This window comes from Cyprinodon tularosa, unplaced genomic scaffold (assembly GCF_016077235.1).
Source record: "Cyprinodon tularosa strain WSP-4 unplaced genomic scaffold, ASM1607723v1 ctg874, whole genome shotgun sequence".
Classification (NCBI taxonomy): domain Eukaryota; kingdom Metazoa; phylum Chordata; class Actinopteri; order Cyprinodontiformes; family Cyprinodontidae; genus Cyprinodon; species Cyprinodon tularosa.
The window spans coordinates 667727-687427 of record NW_024039645.1 but is presented as its reverse complement, the minus strand read 5'-3'; positions in this window follow the sequence as shown (position 1 = coordinate 687427).

Here is a 19701-nt window from a genome sequence, read left to right as displayed (position 1 = left end):
TGCTTTGGTTCAGAGAGACCTGATTAAATCAGGAAAAATGTCAAGAAGTTATTGACTGAGTGGAATAAAAGCTTTGCTCAATTCAATTACAGTTTATTTCTATAGAGCCAATTCACATCATGTCATCTCAAGGCACTTTCCAGTTCACCAGATCATCCAGTCAGATTTATTCAAAGTTTTCTAGCTAAGGAAAATCAGCTGATTGCATCGACTCATTGACTCTTCAGCAATCCCTCAAACTAAGCATGCTTGTAGCGACAGTGGAGAGGAAAAACTCCCTTTTAACAGGAAGAAACCGCCAGCAGAACCAGGCTCAGTGTCAGCGGCCATCTGCTGAGGCCCACTGGGGTTCAAGGAGACAGAAGCAGACATAGAAAAAGAAGCATAGATACAAAAGGCAACTGTCAACCAGCTCCACAGGCGGCCCCGTCCAGGAAACACACAGCCAGGCAGACGAGCTCCGAGCCAGCTCCCATGTCAGAGGATGAAGAGAGCACATTCAGTTAGTCACAGTCAGAGAAACAGGACTACACTGGAAAACAGACAGATCTCCAACATCTAGAAACAAAGGTGTTGATGGCAGCAGCACAGCTGATATTTCTCTCCAGGATGGAGTCACAGCCAAACAGGAACAGACCAGATGAAGCTACTATGAGAAAAAGCAGAGAGAGCAGAATGTTAGAGATTGAACTAACAGATTCTGCAGAGTGGGAGAATAGAGATAGAATGAAGCAGAATGATGAAAAAGGGGTCCCTATGTCCTCCAGCAGTCTAAGCCTATAGCAGCAGAACTATAGAGATAGCTCAGGATAAACTGAGCCACTCTAACTAGAAGCTTTATCAAAAAGGAAAGTTTTGGAAGTGTTGGAAACATTTAAATGTAAATATGGTATTAGATATTTTTTTATTGACAGGAGCAATCTCTTACATCTGAATGATATGCAGCAGCTCTTTAAAAAAAAAATAAAACTCTTGAATTTATGTACATTTTGACATTTTACAACCACAAATCTCTCTTTCTTGAATTAGAATTTCATGTTTCTGACCAACATAAAGATGGTAATAATTTCTAAGGACAACAGAAGGGTTTTAAGATTTTTAAACATGTTGCAGGATGCATTTTTGTATTTATTTTGCATCCCTAAATGAACTCCAGTAGATAGTCCAGATGTGTCTCTCTTCAGATTTCCAGTAATCTCACCAGTGTGTCAGAGAACATTAGCAAAGGTTTGAAAGGGTTGTGAAAGAAGCCATTTATGTTAGAGAAAAACAGTGAAACATTTGTATTGGTCTTAACATCATTGCAAACGTTGCAGTGTTTTTTTTAATGTAAAATTAACTGTTGATGTGGTTATTTACAATAAAAATGGAATTTAATGGAACAGGAGGAACCAGCAGCAGGGAAATACTAAAGGCAAAAGGAAAGAGTGGAAGCTGTTTTATCAATCAGCTTAACACTGATTGGTCAATGGGATGACATTTAGTACTGTGTGCTGTCATTGTCTCTGGCTAATTCTCCTCATAATTCACATCCGCCTGCAGTCACACTTAGTTGCCGTACTTAAATGTTGGCATTTTAAAATGCAGGCTTCTATTTTTTTTCTAAACCTCCCTGAACCTAACAAACTTCCAACAAGTCGCAGGGTGATTGCTTCTTTGCTATAAAAAAACGTACATTCTGATAACAATGCTTTACCTAACCGATAAATGTTTTAGTGTTGAATGGCGCATTGCCGCTAAGTGTGAGTAAAATACAAATGTTCATGTTTCATACATTGAACACTGCAAAAACGATCTAGAAATAAGTCCAGATGTCTTAAATTAAGTGTATTTACCCTTGATTTGAGTAGGTAAATAAGATGATTTGCCAATGGAATGATGATTTTTACCTTTAAAATAAGGAAATTCGATAGTATACACTTGAAATAATTTTTTTCTTATTTTAAATATAAATTGTCTTGGTCCATTGGCAAAGTGTCTCACCTCCTCAATTCATGAAGAAATGCACTTATTTTAAGAAAAAATGACTTATCTAGACTTTGATATTTTCCAGTGAAAGTGCTCAGAAAAGATAATGATTAAACATGTGAAACTTTACAAAAGGAAGAGTGTTAAGACTATGGCTTTCCTCCTTGATGGAACCTTTTCTTTTACATCTCACATTAATATTTTCATTCACATAACATAAGGATCTTGATCTCTTTTATAGCCTTTATTTATTTGCACAACCTTCGTCTTTTTGGTCTGACTCAAGAAGATCCTCAGATGCTAGTATCACCACCGGTCCTTTGTTATTTTAGGTCTACCTGTGCTCCCCTGACAATTCAGGATTAAATTTAAAATCCTTCTGGTTACATTCAAGGTCATCTGCAATCCCCCCTCACACACACTTCTTTAATCTCCTTCATGTAATCACCTCCTACCTCTTCCTCTGTCCACCCTGCTGTTGGCTCTGTTATCCACAGCCCGAATGGGAGCCAAGCTTTCTCCCTTCTGCTCTGGAACCCATCACCAGACATCCCTAAGATTAACACTCTTCCTCCAGTTAAATCCAGACATAAAGCAACAAACGAAATTAATGAGAATTTGCAAACTTACTTCAACAATACAGTTTACTGCACAAGATTGGCTTCTAAAATGATCATTTTAATTTCTCCAAATCTCATGACATCAAGACCCTCGAAACATAAATTATTTTATGCTACATACCTAGTTTATGAGTGCCGAGACGTGGCATAGTAATCCTCACCTGATTTTTTTAGTAAGCTGGGTAAGAATGTCATGAAACGGGGACAGAGGGACCCAGTATTCAAGGAGAGACAGGATCAGGTGCAGACAAGCAGGCTCAGTGGAAGAGGGTAGCCGAGACAGGACGTGGAACCGGAACTTGAAGCAGGACTTTAAAGTGGTCTCCTCCCTGGAGCCAGGCTTACTGGATAAAAACTGAACCTCCCCACATATTGAGCCAAAAAACCAGAGGACTCCGATCAGGAGACGAGACAAACACAAAAACTCTCTTTCCACTGGCTGCTAGGATCCAGGACATGAACCAAGAACTAAAACTGAACAGACTGACAGAAAGACAAGAAATGATCTGGCACTGAATGCTCAGGCTGAACAGAATTTAAACCAGAGGAAACAGGTGAGAGGAATAAATTGTAATTGAGGCAGGGAAGGAAAACGGCAGGTGAGAGGAATTACTAATTAGGGAGGAGCAAACAGGCCAGATCATGACAAAGAAGCCATAAACTCAGAACCACATCTGGCAAAGTGGTTGAGTGAATCTTTGCTGGTGCAGATAGAACGTCTGCATGGCATAGAAGAGGATTAAAGATGTTAGTGTCAGTGCATTGCTTGGATGTGCGCACTTTCGTCTGGTTTGGTCTGCCGCGGTTTCCGTAGACTCGTGAACGCGCTTTTAGGAAATCCTATACACTTAGTTTATGCTCTAAAAACATTCTAAATGACTTCGTTTCGAGTAAATTCTGGACGCTACCCACTCAGGACACTTGGAATACATTGGACGAGCAGTATGGAGGAATATTGACACGTTTTTTGTGGACTTTTATGGACCTTTCTGCCTCGGGCACCATAGACCTCCATTATTTGAATGTCAGCAGACAGCAAGAAGCCTCCCAGATCTCCAGATGCATTTGAGATATCAAAAAAGTACTCCAGAGTGTTGTTCAGCATGGGGGTGAGTAGAAAATGAAGGCTAATCATGTTTTGGGTGTACTACTCCTTTAAGGTGGATGCATCCAGTATGGGGGTCGGGGCGGTCCTCAGTCAGGAGTCTGGGGATGGGAAAATTCATGGCCACTATCCTGAAATTCTACCTCAACAGAGATTCCAGTCATCCTGTCCCAGTTGACGAGTAGAAAGTTAAGAGTATTCCAGGATTTTATGTCTTCAAGACATGCCTGTAATCTATGTAATGGGTTAGCTTCATCTGGATTTATAGATAGATATAGCTGGGTATCATCAGCATAACAGTGGAAATTAATCCCATGCTGTCTAATAACTCTACCGATTGGGAGCATATACATATATATAGTAAAGAGAATTGGTCCTAGCACTGATTCCTGTGGTACTCCACAAACTCAAATCGGTCAGACAAATACAATTTAAACTAGTCTAGAGCTGTTCCTTTAATTTCTACAAAACATTCAAGTCTTTCTAAAAGAATATTATGGTCAACTGTATCAAATGCAGCACTAAGATCCAACAAGTCCATTATCTGAGGCCATGAGAATATCATTAGTGACTTTCACCAGAGCTGTTTCAGTGCTATGATGAGCTCTAAAGCCAGACTGAAACTCTTCAAAAAGTTCATTATGGTGTAAGTGATCGCAAACTTGTTTGGCAACTACTTTCTCAAGAATTTTAGATAAGAAAGGAAGATTAGATATAGGTCTATAATTGACCATGTCATCTGAGTCAAAGGTTTAATTACAGCTACCTTGAAAGCCTGAAGTACATAGCCCAGTAACAGGGAGAGATTATTTAAATCTCAAATGTTTAAGGAAACAACAGGAAAATGGTTTTTGGTTGTTTTCTATGTATTTTAAAATACAAAGCTTTGGAGACATAAGAAGGTGAAGCTGGAGTGTTATTTACTGAAAACCCAACCCAAGCCTTGAACTTTATATATGGAGCCTTTGGTGAGAATGAGCCATGGTGAAAATGAAGAACTCTAAAATATATGAGATCGATAAAGTTCAATTATTATTATTAATAATTGTGTATCAGGGACATATGTTGTGTTAAACCATAAGAGGAAAAGTTACGGCAGTGAACTGCCGTACGAAAGGACAGAAAGTTCAAGTATGCTTTATTATGGCTTCCAAAATAATTGTTTGCTACATACGTCATCTTCTTTCTGTTTGTCTTTCATTTCCACTCATTGACTGGAACTGAAAGCACCGAATGACCTTCAGCTGTCTCTCTCTCTGCTACACGTCTTTCTGTTGTCTTCTAAAAATAGAGCCTCATCTCCACTCATGAGCAGTGTGCTGCGACTGGCCCTATGGGCACAGGCTTTGGCAAAGGAGTACCAGAGATGGGCCTAATTAACTCGCTGGGAAGGACGGAGCGGTGCGGCGGGTGGAGGAAGAGGTATAGATGTGAGAGCAGGAGAGACGTAGAGGGTGAAAGAGATGGAGGGGCAAACAACGCATAGTGAGTAAAGTAAGAGTGGAAAGAGAGGGGGGCAGATAATGAGAAGAAAGGGTCAGCAGCAGAGAAAGTAGCAAAACTGGATCTCTGGGGCAATGATATAGCAGTGAACAAGGCAGATGGGGAGTGATGGAGGAGAGAACTAATTAGACATATGAGCAAAGTCCCTCCTCGCTTTAAACAGCAATGCAGGAATTGAGGTGGGTCAGGCAGCTGCAGTGCCAAGATATGAAGGGAAAATACGGAACCGGGTGATCAAGCAATCTAGCCGAGTCAATTAGCCCATGTCTATAAAACAAACTGTGTTTAATTAGCTCCACCAGGCTCGCACAGACGGCAGGAAGTTCCTGCTTCCTGCAGGTAAGAGTTAGAGCTGAGGTGAGAGATAACAGCAAAGACGAACACTCATCAGCATCATTCCTACCTCCTTATCTGATGTCCACTCCTCTTCTGCACAGCACTCTGTAATTGCAGCATATTTCTTACTTTGGACTCATTTCACCACCGAGAACACAAACATTTTTCTCTGAGATCCATTTATGACACTTTTACTTTATCACTTATTATCTTGTTTTATTACCTCTGCCGAGGAGGTTATATTTTGTCTGTCTGTCTGTCTGTCTGTCTGTCTGTCTGTTTCTTGGCTGAGGTCTGAGCTCTTCCAGTGCTTTTGTTGGTTTTTTATGGTATTTTTTTCCTGAATGGAATATATATATATATATATATATATATATATATATATATATATATATATATATATTTTTTTTTTTTTTTTTTTTTTTTTTTTTTTTTTTTTTGATCTTTGAAAATGAAAACGTAGTGAGAAAGATTTGCACAAGGAAATAAAGCTGATACTTTGGAATATGTTTCTGCTTTTTTTTAATGAGATATTTCAGCTCATGAGCTCAAGCTTTATTTATTTTCCAGTTATGGAGTTTGAAATTCCTTGACTTAGAATATGAATATGATGTTTTTCTATGTTAAGAGGAAAAATCTACTTTAACAACTTTCCATTTTGAGAAATTTTACGAGTTTAAAGAGATATTTTGTAAGTTTTCACTGAAAAATGTCTTCAAAATTGACTTTTTATTTTACTGTTTACGAACATAAACATGTTTTGTGATCATGATCAGACTGACCGCTCAGTGGTTCAGCACATATAAGCATGTTTTGCTGAATTTACTTTGGGTTGGAAGTTCCCACCCTGTTCGGTGGATTCGATGTCAAGCGCGTCGGTGTTAAATGGGTCAGACATAGCAAACAATCAAAGCGCTATTTTCCAGATGAATTTTGTGGATTGTCAGAAGCGACTGGTATCCATCTCAACTCAGACACTAACAGTTAGTCAGGGGGTGATGCTGAGAAACTAGTCCATGCATTTGTTACTTCAAGGTTGGACTCTTGTAATTCTTTACTATCAGGAAGTCGACAAAATGGAAGTTAAAAGCCTTGTTGATCCAAAATTTTGAAAGAGAGACCATATCTCTCCTATCCTATGCAGAATCTGTTAGTTCAATCTCTAACGTTCTGCTCTCTCTGCTTTTTCTCATAGTAGCTTCATCTGGTCTGTTCCTGTTTGGCTGTGACTCCATCCTGGAGAGAAATATCAGCTGTGCTGCTGCCATCAACACCTTTGTTTCTAGATGTTGGAGCTTGGCCTGTTTTCCAGTGTGGTCCTGTTTCTCTAACTGTGACTAACTGGACTAACTCTTGCTAATAAGTTGGTGGCGGCAGAGACTCAACAAAGTAACCAGATGAATTATTTTCACTATGAAGAAATTTATTTCAGATATCATAAATACATTTTCAGTCAAGCTGATAAATGCCAGAATGGCCACTTTTCTAGATATATAAAACTTAAATCTTGCTGATATCATTTTTTATTTCTGAATTTCAGTTTCTGTTGCAAAAATGTTATTTAGAAAATAGATATTATTAAAGCTCAGTCTAGGAGTGTGATTTTGATCAGGAAGGATCTTATTTTATTGATCTAAAAAGGGAACAACCTAGAGGAGAGTGCTTTTAATAAATGTAAAAACGGCCTGCCATAGTCCACTTCATATAAACCTACACATTAACGAGGAAGAATTTTCTACTTCACTTTCTTCCACTCATTTGTACGTGTAGCTTCTCTGTCTATATACATATTATTTTATTCCTTCATTCAAATCTCCAGTGGGGTGAAATAGGCACTTTCTGTTGACTGTCGTCATGGTGACTCATCGATTCTGGGCTCCAGTGATGATGTCTTTTTAAACGTCTCACATGCTTAACTCTGATTGAAGCTACTTAGAGTTGGTTGAACTAATTCATAGCAGCCCCTGTGAACCCGAAAACTCAGAGTTCCCGACATTAGGCCAGATCACTTTAGAGTTGATGATTTGAATCTGAGTTTGTTAAACCTGCTTTGTGAAACGGAGCCCTGATGTGCCTGAAAAAAAGATGCTCAGATACCTGGACTGCTAATAGTAATATTTCATTACATGCTAAAAAGAAATGAGAAGTATGATTATCCAAGGAGTTCAGAGAATAGATCATTGCCTTAAACAAAAAAAAGGTATGTATGTATGTAAGTATGTAATAATTTAATATCTAATGTACTTTCAGAAGTCTTTATTTTGAATGTGACCAGACTTTTCCTTTAAGCTGTTCCAATATGTTTTCCTTCTCTTTATCATATATCTGTTAGGTTTTCATTCCACTCTGCACTCGTTTATGAGGGCGTGCATCACATTGCACCTTAGCCATATGCCAGCACACTCGCTGCGTCTTGCACTCAGCGGCCCCTGATGACTAGTTTGGCCCAGACTCTGTGTGATTACCAAACAGGGTGAGCAAGTAGTCTAATTAACAGATTAACAAGCAGCAGCCAGCGGACAAGGACCAACAGCACCACCCAGTAAGGGTCTGACAGCTTCATCCCCCATCTGTCACCATTGGCACACAAAGACGGGCCCTGTGTGCACTTTGCATGGCACACAAAGGGCCCGCCCCTCCTCAGCTGCGTCTTTTCTTAATGAAGCCAGGATTACCCTGCTGACGCTGTCGTGTCACAGTTTAACCAGACCCTGGCAGGCAGCGCTATACATCACTGCTGGCATCTGCCGGGTGCCCTGGCCTTCTGTGCCAGCCCCAGGAAGGCTGCACTGGGAAGAGGGTCATATGTAGGAAGTATCTCATGTTGGGGTTTGGCTGAAGTAGCATTATAAATTAGCCGTGGTCAGGGGTGGATTTAGGAAATTTGGGGCCCTAGGCAAAGACAGGCAGGGGGCCCTATGAATTGAGAAGACAACTCACAAAACAGACCCATTATACAGATAGAGAAATGTTAATAGAATAGACATCCATTATCTGTTCTAGGTTGTGTCCCTCTCTTCTTGTCCCTTTTCTTCTTGTTTTCCTCTCTATGTTTTGTACTCAGCTGACTTTTCATGCTGTCTCTAAAGGAATGAAAGATTTTTTCCAAGCACTATTCTCACTTAGCTGATTGCTCCTTCCTGTGTTTCCAAAAAGGCCAAAGTAAATAACCCAGTCCTTCTTTTCACTGTAGACAAGCCATGATCTGCTTATCTGTTCTCCATTTTTCATTTGGATGAAATAATAGCTGCATGAATCATGACAGCAGACAAGATAGAGGAGAGCAGGAGGCGGGGTTACCAATCTACTCGCTCTGGAGAGCAGAGTTCGCTGCTTTTAGATGTTGTCTCCAAAGTCTCCAGTAGCAGAAAAAAGTCTCTAGATTTGGCGCTAGGAGCTTTTTAGAAATCAAAGTGCTAGAGGGGTCTGAAAAGTGGCTAAATATAGCGACTAAAGCGCTAAGTTGGCAACACTGCTCTTTGCATGGTTTGTTTTCAAATGGTTTGCTGCTGTCTGTTTGGACCTTTCTGAACATGTGCAGCAAATGGACTGATCCAATATGGTGGACACTGAAGGGGGGGGGGGGGGGGGGGGGGGGGGGGCTGAGAAACACTTTATATTATGGATTATATTGTTATCATAGAGTAAAACTAAATTATTATTTTCTTCTTCTTTTGTTGAACATATGGAAGTCTGGAATGTATCTAAGCTGTGAATACCTAAAAAGTCTCTTTTATTGTTGTGAAAAGTCTTCACAACTAGAGACAGAATCTGTTACTTTGTTCTTTGTTTCAAAATAATTCTTCTTTAGTGTTATTTAATTGATTTTGATTAGAAGTGCAGCTTTACTTGTCATTCTTTTCTGGCAGGTGGTAGGTTTATTTTTTTTTTTTAAATAAATATGCTACTTGAAACAGACGAACGGGTCCCCCCCTTTGGAATGGGGGTCGTTTAGCTTCTTTTGTTAGCCTGCAATGCCCCATACCTGTCTATGTCTCTGAAAGGGGGGTCGTTAAAGGGAATTCATGGCCTGGCTGAATAGGCGAGGTCTTCTGTTCTCCTGTAAAGGGTTTGGGGTTGTGATGAAAGCAGGAAGGGATCAACTCTATCGCTGCATTGTAGGTTTTTTATGAAAGCTGAAATCTGAGTCCCCCCCTCTGTTTAAAGTTGTTTTTTCTTTCTTAACATAGATGGCTTCCTTCACACCCCATTCCAAAAGAGTGGACCCGTTCATCCGTTTCTATTTGCATGTTTTCTAAACTAAAACCAGGCTTTGTTGGGCTGCTGGATAAAACCTGGAACTAAACGCTATTTCTGACATTTTGAATTGAAAAAGCTTCCTGGATGGAAGAGAAACGTCTTCAAACTTGGAAACAAAGTCCAGTGGATTGTTTTTTTATGTAGTTTTGGAACATCTCATTAATTTTGTCGAATCTTACCGCCACTATTTTTACCTATGGAAATACTATGTTCATTGTCTCATGTATTATTGTGTTTTAATAACATAACCTTTAAATTCAATTTGCACACCCTCTTCAACATGATAATCATGTTCTTTACCTGGCTTGTAGCAAACTGTGTATTGACTTTCTTATTTCTAACCATTGGCAATAGTTATCTTCTCGCCACTCCACAAACAATTCCTTTGAATTTTTACTGTTGAACCTTTAGTAGACGTGTCTGTCTCACAACATATATTATCTCAAGACACTTCGCAGAGACAATACAATCCGATTGGTTAAACCAATTGATTGCATCCTGTCATTTACTTGCAAGACACATTCCTCTTGGATGAGTTTCTGGTGACGAATTTTACTTCCATTTTGTTGTTTATGCTTTGGCAATCCCTCACACCAAGCATGCTTGTAGCAACAGTGGAGAGGAAAAACTCCCTTTGAACAGGAAGAAACCTCCAGCAGAACCAGGCTCAGTGTGAGCGGCCATCTGCTGAGGCCCACTGGGGTTCAAGGAGACAGAAGCAGACATAGAAAAAGAAGCATAGATATAAAGTCAACCAGCTCTAGAGGCGGCCCCGTCCAGGAAACACACAGCCAGGCAGACGAGCTCCGAGCCAGCTCCCATGTCAGAGGATGAAGAGAGCACATCCAGTTAGTCACAGTCAGAGAAACAGGACTACACTGGAAAACAGGCCAAGCTCCAACATCTTTAAACGAAGGTGTTGAAGGCAGCAGCTCGGGTCCCAATTGATACATCTCTCCAAGATGGAGTCACAATTGAATGGACCTGATGAAGCTACTAGGAAAACGCAGAAAGAGCAAATAAATGCTGCAAAATAGGAGAATAGAGATAAAATGAAGCAGAATGATGAAAAGAGGTCCCTATGTCCTCCAGCAGCCTAAACATCCATCCAGCCTATCTCCAGCTGTCTACAGGTGAGAGGCGGGGTCCACCCTGGACAGGTCGCCTGTCTATCGCAGGGCAACACAGAGACAACAGGACAAACACCATTCACTCACACCTAAGGAGAATTTAGGGAAGCTAATTAACCTAACAGTCATGTTTTTGGACTGCGGTAGAAGCCGGAGTACCCGGAGAGAACCCTTGCATGCACAGGGAGTGTGCAACCCCCAGCCTAAACATATAGCCGCATAAATATAGAAAAAAGCTCCTGATAAACTTACTATATTGGATGAGAAAGGTAGAGTAATTTAATCAGTAGAACAATTTCCAGGAGGCCTTCATGAATATGATTTTTAAATTCTCTATACATTCGGTAAAGTCTAAAAATGCTTTGTGCATTATAATGATGGAGTATTGTGAGCAGACGTGTAAGAAAAAAGACGGATTTAATGACCTTTGTAATAAAGCTGTTACAACTATGTGGAAAAAGTGCAGCACTGCAAATATTTTCTTCACAGATAGCGGCAAGTCCATGAGAGGGGCTCAGCTGTTTATCAGCACAGCTTATATGAAGCTACGGTGACACAGATGCAATCTTCCCATGTGTCTGTTTATTACATTACATTGATTTAGCAGGCACTGTTATCCAAAGAGACTTATAATAGAGATGTATAGAAGAGTATAGAGCAGATAATACACTGCAGGGGGACAGAGCTGAGAGGTTTCTACATCTTTGGAACTAATTGCATCAACTGATGGTATATATACCCATGCTTGCAGTGAATAACTATGCACATGCACATGTTGGATGCCTCCACATATGCAAGATGTAAAGGATTAATGGTTTAATGTCGTCATATGTTCAGACTAATTCATAAAAACAAAATATGGGCTTGTTTTCAACACCAGAAATTCCTAATTTCATCTGATGATGATTCACTATTTTTCACCAGCAGTTAATATCTGTATTTTGATTTGAAGAAGAAAAAAACTCTAAAAGCAGGTTTTGTACTGTTGCTATCATAAAGCAACATCTATGCATTCTATGCAAACAAATATCTTTCCGTGGTTTTATTGTTGTCTAAAAGCATCTTGTTTTTCCCTTGCCTGTGGTCTGCAGCCTTAATCTCTGCAAACTGTGCAATCTCAGTGGTACAGAAACGCATCACATCCAATTTGTTTGATTCCCGTTCTGAAGGAATGGAGGGTGCCTCCTTCTCCTACCCCCGCGAGCCCCTCGCAGCAGGCAGACAGTCTCTTCACGCACAGCAGACTCTGCACAATTCTCATTCATCAGCTTCTGTATTTGCATTTTCAATTAATTGCCAGCGTCTCGTACAGCGGCTCCGAAAGCAGCCCTAGCTTTGTGCGTGACCCTTAATTGCAATCATTACATAACACAAGTAACTTGCCTGCTCAGTCGTACACGGTTTAATTATGGAAAGAGAGTTAAAAGCATTACTCAGCAGTCTAATAGACCAGAAATTGGAGCAGTTTGTTCGGGAAACTAAATGAAATTATGCTCAAATGCCTGAATGATAATTACACACAGTCGTTGTAGATTTGCACATTTAAAAGGCGTGTTTTCATTTGTTCTTGTTTTTGTATGCATATTACATGAGGGAATCACTGGTATTTTTTACCCATACAGATTTACTGTTATTTGTTTTTTTTTTGCCACACTTTAATGTTTATCATCATCAAATCCAAATATCAGAGAAAGATAACGCGCATAAACACAAACTAAAGTTTTGAATAATGATTCCATTCATTCCTGGGCAAAAGGTTTCCAAACCGACAAGGCATGAAGGGAATTAATTTTGATTAATCATAAGCTAAATGTAATTATCTCCATCTTTTTAGATCTTGTAGAGTCTACAAATGGCGCCTGCCTCACAGCATGCTTTCAAATTATCATCAAATAAAAAAATTGAAAATAAATTATTCAACTTCTTAGTCTGGAAAGAGTTTAAACACCATTTTATGACAATTTGTGACCTCATTTAATTGAAGTGTAAGCCAGCGGTCCCCAACCACCGGGCCGCAGACCGGTACCGGTCCGTCGGTCATTTGGTACCGGGCTGCACAGCGAAAAAAAAAAAAAAAAAAAATATATATATATATTAGGGGTGGAACGGTTCACAAAATCCACGGTTCGGTATATGTTTATTGCTACACCAAAAAATAAAAAATGTAATAAAAATTATAACAATTAATGAAATTAATGAAAAAATCCCCAAAAATGAATGAATTGTAATTATTTTAAATGATCCGCGGAAACCCTGGATCATTTCCGTATGTTTTGCTGCTTTGAATTTAATCATCTGGCGCATGCCCTCTACCATCTCCAAGGAACTCAGAGTGGAGCGGACGGGAGCCACAGCGGAGGCTGTAGGCTTTGCTTTGAGCAGCCAGTCTGGAGCGCAGCGGGGCGGAGCGCTGACGGAGTATGTGGGATTTGGGGGTTAGCATGACACGTTGGTCGTGTTGCTGTTAGCATAAACAAAACGTGTTGCACAATGCTTGCACACTGTTGCACTTTTATCCACAGCTTTCTTTCCGCCATCATCGTAGGTCACTCTAAATGCAAAGTGGTCCCATACAGCAGACCTATAAAGTGCTGCTGGCGCGTCTTCCAACTCCTGTTCTTTCCCACTCGCCATACCCACACAATTCTCCACAACAACAGATTTTTTTCTGCTACACCCGGCTACTCTGCTTCGCTTCTTCTACTTGTTTACTACTGGCGGTTGGCTTTGGTCGCAGTACCGCCACCTTCTGCTCTGGAGTGTAAATGATCCTCTTAACTTCAGAGGATCTCCATCTGAAGTTAAGTTATTTTCTCTGTGATATCTCTGTATCTAAGTAACTCTAACTGACTACTTTAAAACATAGCACCTTCTGCTGCACTTTTCTACTGAGCACTTGTCAGTTTCACACGGTTTTATTTCTGATAGCAAGAAGTAGCTAGCCTAGGCTAGCGCTAGCTTAGCATTGCTATGGCTTCTCTCTCTCCCTCCCTTGACTCTTTTCCAACTCTTCCTTCTTCCTCTCCTCTCTCCTGCTCTCTGTGTCAGATGTTCAGTTATTCCTCTGCCTCCTTTAGTGATAATGGGATGTGTAATAAGTGTAGTATTTTTGTAGCTTTGGAGGCGAGGGTGTCAGAGTTAGAATCCAGGCTTCAGGCTGTTGAAGTAGGCCCCCCACGTAGCTGTCCTCCAAAAGTGCCTGAGCAGCCAGGCGATTGGGTAACTGTACGCAGAAAGCGTAGTCGTGGATCTCTGCCCACTGGTCACCACCAACCCGTTCACGTTTCTAACCGGTTTTCCCCACTCAGTGACACACCCACTGAGAAGCCCACTCTGGTGATTGGCAGCTCCATAGTCAGAAACGTGGCATTAGAGACACCAGGGACCATAGTCAAATGTTTGCCGGGGGCCAGAACGGGCGACATCAAATCCTACCTGAAACTACTGGCTAAGGATAAGGTTAAATACAGTAAGATTGTTATTCACGCTGGTGGTAATGACACCCGGTTACGCCGATCGGAGGTCACTAAAATTAGTGTTGCTTCGGTGTGTAAGTTTGCCAAAAAAATGTCGGACTCCGTAATTTTCTCTGGTCCCCTCCCTGATCTGACCAGTGATGACATGTTTAGCCGCATGTCGTCATTCAACCGCTGGTTGTCTAGGTGGTGCCCTGAAAACAACGTGGGCTACATTAATAATTGGCAATCCTTTTGGGGAAAGCCTGGTCTGATTCGGAGAGACGGCATCCATCCCACTTTGGATGGTGCAGCTCTTCTTTCTAGGAATCTGGCCACATTTATTAGTCCTCCAAAACCCTGACCACCCAGGGTGCAGACCAGGAAGCAGAGTTGTAGTTTAACACACATCTCTGCAGCTTCTCTACTGTTACCCACTCTTTACTCCATCCAGACAGTGTCTTGCCCACGACCAAAATCTAATAAATTAGCAAAGATTCCCAAAGGAGTAAATCATGATAATCTAATTAAAATCAAAATAACTCAAATTGGGGAAAAAGTTAAAACAATTAAATGCGGTCTGTTTAACATAAGATCGCTTTCCTCTAAAAGTCTACTAGTTAATGACTTGATTTGTGATAATCACATTGACTTGTTTTGCCTTACAGAAACCTGGCTGCAGCAAGAGGATTATGTGAGCATAAATGAGGCAACTCCTTCAAGCTATTTAAATTTTCACATCCCCAGAAGTTCTGGGCGAGGAGGAGGAGTAGCAACAATCTTCCAGTCTGACTTACTGATTACTCCCAAAACAGTTAATACCTACAACTCTTTTGAACATTTAACCCTTAATTTCCCTGATCCAAATTTCAAGGCAAGAAAACCTCTTCTTTTTGTAACTTTGTATCGTCCACCAGGTCCTTACTCTGAATTTTTAGATGAGTTTTCAGAGTTCCTTTCTGATTTGGTATTAAATACTGACAGGGTCATCATAGTGGGAGATTTTAACATCCATGCTGACATTGAAGGCGATAGCTTAAGAGCAGCCTTTAATGCTATCTTAGACACTATTGGCTTTGTTCAAAATGTGAATAGTCCCACGCATTCTCATCTTCATACTTTGGATCTTGTGCTGACATACGGCATAGAATGTGAAGAAATAACAGTATTTCCTCACAACCCTGTCCTCTCTGACCACTTTCTAATAACCTTCAGGATTACTTTAACAGAGTTCTCCTCCCCCAAAAGAAGGTTCAATTTTAGTAGATCTTTATCAGATAGTGCAGTTATAAATTTTAAAGAATCTGCTTCACTTTCTCTCTCCTCTGTGTCACTGAGCAGTGCTGCAGAGTGCAAAAGTTTAGCTTATTCCCCTTCACAGGTTGATGATTTTGTTGATGGGGTTGCTAGTTCTCTGCGTATTGCCTTAGACAACGCAGCTCCTTTGAAAATGAAAACCGTTAAAAATAGAAAGCTTGCTCCTTGGTTTAATGCAGAGCTGCGTACTTTGAAGCAAAATGCTAGGAAACTGGAGAGAAAATATCGCTCCACAGGCCTGCGAGAGTCCTTCCTAGTCTGGAAAAATGGTTTACTGCTGTATAAGAGGACCCTTTGTAAAGCAAGAGCAGCATACTTCTCCTCATTAATAGAGGAGAATAAGAATAATCCTAGATTTCTTTTTAATACAGTTGCCAAACTCACCCAGAGCCATAGCTCTGTTGAACCGTCCATTCCACCTGCTCTTAGCAGCAATGACTTTATGGGATTCTTTATAAATAAGATTGATCTTATTAAAAATAAGATCATAAGCACTCCTCTATCCGCGATTGTACCTGAGGTAGTCATGGAATCTGAACTGGGTTTAGACTGCTTTGATCCAGTTGAACTCTCTGAATTAGCAAAATTATTGTCTTCATCTAAGCCTTCAACTTGTATGTTAGATCCAGTTCCAACCAGGTTATTTAAGGAGGTATTCCCTTTGATCTCCTCCTCCATTTTAGATGTGATTAATCTATCTCTGTTACAGGGATATGTACCTAAGCTTTTAAGGTTGCTGTAATTAAACCTCTGCTTAAGAAACCGTCTCTTGACCCAGATGACTTGGTCAATTATAGACCTATATCCAATCTTCCTTTCTTATCCAAAATTCTTGAGAAAGTAGTTGCCAAACAAGTTTGCGATCACTTCCACCATAATGAACTTTTTGAAGAGTTTCAGTCTGGCTTTAGAGCTCATCATAGCACTGAAACAGCTCTGGTGAAAGTCACTAATGATATTCTCATGGCCTCAGATAATGGACTTGTATCTGTGCTCGTCCTGTTGGATCTTAGTGCTGCATTTGATACAGTTGACCATAATATTCTTTTAGAAAGACTTGAATATTTTGTTGGAATTAAAGGAACAGCACTAGACTGGTTTAAATCTTATCTATCTGATCGAATTCAGTTTGTTCATGTTAATGATAGATCTTCAACACGCTCAAAGGTTACCTGTGGAGTACCACAGGGATCAGTGCTAGGACCAATTCTCTTTACTTTATACATGCTCCCAATTGGTAGAATTATTAGACAGCATGGGATTAATTTCCACTGTTATGCTGATGATACCCAGCTATATCTGTCTATAAATCCAGATGAAGCTAACCCATTACATAGATTACAGGCATGTCTTGAAGACATAAAAACCTGGATGACTCTTAACTTTCTGCTTCTGAATGCAGACAAAACAGAAGTTATAGTCTTTGGACCAGAGTCTCTGAAAAAGAAACTGATTAGCCAGTCACTTCATTTGGATGGGATTAAACTGATTTCAGATAATAAAGTAAAAAATCTTGGTGTTGTTTTTGATCAGGACCTGTCATTTAAATCCCACATCAAAGAGGTTTCTAGAATTTCCTTCTTTCATCTGAGGAACATTGCAAAAATTAGAAATATCCTGTCCAGGGGTGATGCTGAGAAACTAGTCCATGCATTTGTTACTTCAAGGCTGGACTATTGTAATTCTTTACTATCAGGAAGTCCACAAACTGTAGTTAAAAGCCTTCAGCTGATCCAAAATGCTGCAGCCAGAGTTCTAATGAAAATTAAAAAGAGAGATCATATCTCGCCTGTCCTGGCTTCTCTTCATTGGCTTCCTGTTAAATCAAGAATAGAATTTAAAATCCTCCTTCTCACATATAAAGCCTTAAATGGCCAAGCTCCATCTTATATCAGAGATCTGATTGTTCCTTATGTTCCTAACAGAGCACTTCGCTCTCAATCTGCAGGTTTACTAGTGGTTCCTAGAATTTCTAAAAGTAGAATGGGAGGCAGATCTTTTAGTTATCAGGCTCCTCTCCTGTGGAACCAACTACCAGTTTTAGTCCGTGAGGCAGACACCCTGTCTACTTTTAAGGCTAGGCTTAAAACTTTCCTTTTTGATAAAGCTTATAGTTAGAGTGGCTCAGGTTATCCTGAGCTATCTCTATAGTTATGCTGCTATAGGCTTAGACTTTTGGAGGACATAGGGACCCCCATTTCATCATTCTGCTTCATTCTCTCTCTGTTCTCCTATTCTGCAGAATCTGTTAGTTCAATCTCTAACCTTCTGCTCTCTCTGCTTTTCCTCAGAGTAGCTTTGCCTCGTCTGTTCCTGTTTGGCTGTGACGTCATCCTGGAAAGAAACATCAGCTGTGCTGCTTCTATCAACACCCTTGTTTATAGATGTTGGAGATCGGCCTGTTTTCCAGTGTGGTCCTGTTTCTCTGACCGTGACTGAGTGGATGTGCTTTCTTCGTCCTCTGGCATGGGAGCTGCCTTGGAGCTCGTCTGCCTGGCTGTGTGTTTCCTGGACGGGGCCGCCTTTTACAGCTGCTTTTTGTATCTCTGCTTCTGTCTCCTTGAACCCCAGTCGGCCTCGGCAGATGGCCGCTCACACTGAGCCTGGTTCTGCTGGAGGTTTCTTCCTGTTAAAAGGGAGTTTTTCCTCTCCACTGTCGCTACAAGCATGCTTAGTGTGGGGGATTGTATTTGAGTCAATGAGTCAATGCAATCAACTGGTTTTCCTTAGATAGAAAACTTTGTATCAATTTGATCTGGTTGAACTGTAAAGTGCCTTGAGATGACATGTGTTGTGAATTTGGCGCTATATAAATAAACTGAATTGAATTGAATTTACTCCATCCAGACAGTGTCTTGCCCACGACCAAAATCTAATAAATTAGCAAAGATTCCCAAAGGAGTAAATCATGATAATCTAATTAAAATCAAAATAACTCCAATTGGGGAAAAAGTTAAAACAATTAAATGCGGTCTGTTTAACATAAGATCGCTTTCCTCTAAAAGTCTACTAGTTAATGACTTGATTTGTGATAATCACATTGACTTGTTTTGCCTTACAGAAACCTGGCTGCAGCAAGAGGATTATGTGAGCATAAATGAGGCAACTCCTTCAAGCTATTTAAATTTTCACATCCCCAGAAGTTCTGGGCAAGGAGGAGGAGTAGCAACAATCTTCGAGTCTGACTTACTGATTACTCCCAAAACAATTAATACCTACAACTCTTTTGAACATTTAACCCTTAATTTCCCTGATCCAAATTTCAAGGCAAGAAAACCTCTTCTTTTTGTAACTTTGTATCGTCCACCAGGTCCTTACTCTGAATTTTTAGATGAGTTTTCAGAGTTCCTTTCTGATTTGGTATTAAATACTGACAGGGTCATCATAGTGGGAGATTTTAACATCCATGCTGACATTGAAGGCGATAGCTTAAGAGCAGCCTTTAATGCTATCTTAGACACTATTGGCTTTGTTCAAAATGTGAATAGTCCCACGCATTCTCATCTTCATACTTTGGATCTTGTGCTGACATACGGCATAGAATGTGAAGAAATAACAGTATTTCCTCACAACCCTGTCCTCTCTGACCACTTTCTAATAACCTTCAGGATTACTTTAACAGAGTTCTCCTCCCCCAAAAGAAGGTTCAATTTTAGTAGATCTTTATCAGATAGTGCAGTTATAAATTTTAAAGAATCTGCTTCACTTTCTCTCTGCTCTGTGTCACTGAGCAGTGCTGCAGAGTGCAAAAGCTTAGCTTATTCCCCTTCACAGGTTGATGATTTTGTTGAGGGGGTTGCTAGTTCTCTGCGTATTGCCTTAGACAACGCAGCTCCTTTGAAAATGAAAACCGTTAAAAATAGAAAGCTTGCTCCTTGGTTTAATGCAGAGCTGCGTACTTTGAAGCAAAATGCTAGGAAACTGGAGAGAAAATATCGCTCCACAGGCCTGCGAGAGTCCTTCCTAGTCTGGAAAAATGGTTTACTGCTGTATAAGAGGACTCTTTG